Below are 4,088 nucleotides of genomic sequence, written 5' to 3' on the forward strand. Positions count from 1 at the left end.
GGTGCTTTTCTGACAGGAAGAGGGTTGTGGCCCTATGTAGGCCGGATTTCTCTCTCCCCAACCAGAGCAGTCTCAGGTCTTGTGGGTAGCTGGTGAGTGTCAGCCGACCCTGCGCCCTAGCTGCCCCGGTGCTTTTCTGACCGGAAGAGGCTTGTGGCCCTACTGTTTGTTTGTTTTTAAAACAGGGCTTAGCTATATAGCCCAAAGTGGCCTTGAATTTGAGGTCTTAATGTGTTGAGATAAACTAAGTATTCTCAAACTTAACCATTAAAGAGAACTTAGAATAAGCCAAACAGAGGGCCTTGGACATGAAAGGCTCTTGGATGGGAAGGGAAACCTGATATTTGGCTGACACCATGAGTGAGACAGAAGGCCTGAGTGTAAGACAGCTTTGGCACAAGCTGAAGTGATAGATACTACACCACCCAGGAATGTTCTCTCAGCTCACTGACTCCTGTGGGGAATAGTGCCATGATCAGACTTGACGCTTCGAAGGCAGTATTGGGGTTAGGGGATGGCTCAGAGTGCTTGCCATATAAACATGAGGGCCTGACACTGAAACATAGAATACATATAAAAAATTCAGGCCTAGTGACATGGGAAATCAGACAAGAGAACATCTGGGGCTCATTGGCCAGTTAGGCCAGCTGAACTGGTAAACTCCATGTTTATCAAAAGACTTCGTCCCAACAAGGAAGCAATTGAAGAAGACACTCAGTGTAGACCTCTGGCCTCCATGCATGCACATAGAGGAATATACATGCTCTCATATGTGTGAGTCCACACACACACACACACACACACACACACACACGTCTTTCTGGCTGTGGTGCAGAGAATGGCTCAGAAGACAGTGTGGATGCAAAGGGTCAAGTGGAGGCCAGTGTGGTGGCCCAGACCGGCAATGACAGAAGCTTGGACCACAGTGCTGGTGGTGGGGACAGGCAGAAGTGAATGGAATTTAGGAAGTAGCATTGACGGGACTCGCTGATTGATTGGATGGGGTGATGGTTGGCGGGGGAGGGATGCAGACAATGCTCAGGTTTCACGTTTGAAAAATTGGGTGGGTAGAGTTGGAAAGTGATGTGTTTTAAGGTAGAAAGTGCTAGGGGAGTTCAGAGGGAGGGCACAGTGCTTCCAGCTGGTGGAGAAGTGGGAAGATTTAATACTGGAAAGATGCCGATTAATGAATGCATTTAGCGCACTGCCAATCAAGATACCAACAAAATGTTTGGGGAAACTATACAAAAGTTCATCTGAAAAGGTGTTAAACTAGAAAGCCTGGTTTTGAAAAACAAAAGGTGCCTTGCCCCTGCAGACATTAAAACCTATATTAAGGTTTAATAATTAAAAGAATATGGGGTTGTGTGGGATTGTATGGAAATGTCAGGTGGCAGAAGAGAAAAATATAAAAAATAAACTCTTTCTGCACACATCAAGTGTGTTAGTACTTAAGTACCAGCATGCTGGGGTTCTTTCTCATGTCAGTGAGGAAAAGATCTACACAATCTGCTAGGCCAACTAGTTAGAAAGTATCAGGAAGAAAGACTCAGATTTCTAGTTGGGCATTGTCAACTAGCAATGTTTTAAAATGAATTATTGTTCATTAAAATATACATATTTCAAAAGAATATACAACTGAAATATAATTACCACCATGAACCTTGCTTATCTGGACCCTTAGAAGAGACCATTGAGTCAAAATAAAAAAGATGAGACTATCTAGATAGATCAAAAGTAAAATTTGGCACATCAAAAATGTCAAGCATTAAGAGCAACACCTGGAGCCCCTTCAGCTTTGGAAAACACAGTCTTACACACAAAAAGATTCATCCATTTGTTGAGAAAAAAATGATTCCTTCTATTGCCAACTGTCCTTCTATTTCACTGTGGATAAAGAAGTGAACGCGCGGCATCTTACACGTTAGGAGATAAAGATAAGGACCGGGGAAGGAGGTAGGAAATATGATCGGAAGTAATTCGTGGATGTGACTGGCATGGGAATGCAAACATGTAATCCCAGCTCTCAGAAGGGAGAGGCAGCAGGATTATAAGTTCAAAGTTATCCTTGGTTTCATAAGTTTGTGGCCAGGTGTAGGGGACATTATCTGGAAGGAAGGAAGGAAGGAAGGAAGGAAGGAAGGAAGGAAGGAAGGAAGGAAGGAAGGAAGGAAGGAAGGACCAAGGGAGAAGGGATTGGTTTTCAATGTACTTATTCCATAAGTGACAATAAGAGCAAGAAGAGTAGGTATAGATTTTTTTTTCCATATCAAGGTGGTAAAGTTTTTTATTTTTTAAGCAAAGGAAAATACACAGGGTGGTAGAACTAGAAAAAGGTGGAGACTTCTCTCATACAGGGCAGTAGGAAGGTGGATAGTTAGAGAAGTGTTCCTGGATGGTCTTAGCCCTAAAGAATGTGTGTGCCTCATGATCTAATGGTTCTACTCTCAGTGATGTCTACTCAGAAAAATAACTAAATGTGCTCAGAGCTCTTCATTGGAGTTCTATTTATAGTAGTAAAAAATTAAAAATATCACTGATGTCCAATGGGGGATTCATTAAGTCAAAATGAGGATGTGTTTATACATTTTAAACATCAAAAATAATAGTGTACATAGACTCTTGTTTACATGAGAGAAACCATGATTTAAGTTTTTAAGAAGCTTGTGCCTAGCCTGCTGGGCACGGTGGTTCTTGCCTAGAATCCCAGCCCTGGGAAGCGGAGGCAGGAGGATTGGGAGTACAAGAATCTCCTCAGGTACAATAGGAACAATTGAGGCCAGCCTTGGATACACTTTTTAAAAAGTAGTAATTTAAAAATCTTACACTGAGCATGATAGCTTTCATCTCAGCACTTAGGAAGTGGAGGCAGGAGCATTACAGGCATGGGCCAGCTGAAGCTACATAGCCTACCTGCTCTGTTTGCACAAAAAAAGGAATAATTGTACCAATATATAAGTAAGCAACTCTGGGGTTGGGGGCATTGGTATTTTTACTTTTTTTCATGTTACTTGTGATGACTTATCACACTTAATCACAAATGTGTCTATTTGTGATTTTGATTTTAAAAAATTACAAGATGAAAACTGCATCTCATGTATGTTTAACTATGGAAAGCATGTGCTCCTCAACCCGACTCTTTGTGTACAAACAAAGATGCTCTTTGTGGGTGGAGGTCAGGGATTCTCCTTGCCTTTGAGAGGCCATGAGAGGCTGAGTGAGAAGGGTCAGAACTTTAGCTGCTGCTTTTGCAATAGAGAAGAAACTAAAAATGCAAACACTGAGTCGGAGAGCTCGGACCTGAGCCAGTTCTTCCACCTTGAGGTCACTGGGTCAAGTGCAGCTCTTACTGGTGGCCAAAAGAAACCGGTATCATCCACAGAGGGGTCCAGGTCCCCAGGGAATGGGTTCATGTCCTCTTGTATTCCTTGCTGAAAGAAAGCAGCCTCGTGAAAGCTGACTTAGTTTTGGTGTGATGGCTGGAAAGGCAATGGTCTCCACAGAAGACTGAAGAAAACAGGTTTCTACCAGACATGGGTCCTCACTCCAGCCAGCCCACAGAAGACTGGCTGCATTTTCTATGAAGAGATAGACAAAGGCTTCTCGGGCTTCTAGCTGGTCTGGTCTCCTGCTGCTGGGGTTTTGACCATAAGCTGTGTTCTCTAAGCACCTTTCAGTCCTGTATCTGGGGCTTCCCTATGGGATGATACTCATGACTGCTGTAGGTGCAGACAAAAGGCTCAGCTCCAATATGATGTGCAAAAACTTACCCAGATCTCAGAGCAAAGAGAACCTTGAAACCTGGAGAGCTGTGCTGGTCATGGTAGAAGCAGATCTAAAAGAAGATGTACGAGGTCAGCCAGGAAAGCTGCTTCCAGGGACTGTTGCAGCATCCATTTTTCCTTGTTTTTCTGTTAAGTCCTTTCTGAGCCTCAATATCTGTATCTAGGAAGCGTGGATACCAGTTGTACAACTATCCATGGATAGTTCCTGTCTTAGTCAGGGTTTCTATTCCTGCACAAACATCATGACCAAGAAGCAAGTTGGGGAGGAAAGGGTTTATTCGGCTTACACTTCCATGCTGCTGT

At 43.3% G+C, this 4,088-nt stretch overlaps 1 protein-coding gene and 1 long non-coding RNA gene across 3 annotated transcripts in view; one reads left to right on the forward strand and one right to left on the reverse strand.

Moving 5' to 3' along the window:
- Window positions 1-3,917, reverse strand: part of LOC110309096 — a 66,091-nt gene extending 62,174 nt beyond the window's left edge. Inside the window, exon 1 of the long non-coding RNA XR_002379659.2 lies at window positions 3,771-3,917. This is a non-coding gene — a long non-coding RNA (uncharacterized LOC110309096). The remainder of the gene's footprint in view (window positions 1-3,770) is intronic.
- Window positions 1-4,088, forward strand: part of Ebf2 (EBF transcription factor 2) — a 200,389-nt gene that overhangs the window by 160,953 nt on the left and 35,348 nt on the right. The gene's annotated exons all lie outside the window — the stretch shown is intronic.

The sequence above is a fragment of the Mus caroli genome, chromosome 14 (assembly GCF_900094665.2).
Source record: "Mus caroli chromosome 14, CAROLI_EIJ_v1.1, whole genome shotgun sequence".
NCBI lineage: Eukaryota > Metazoa > Chordata > Mammalia > Rodentia > Muridae > Mus > Mus caroli.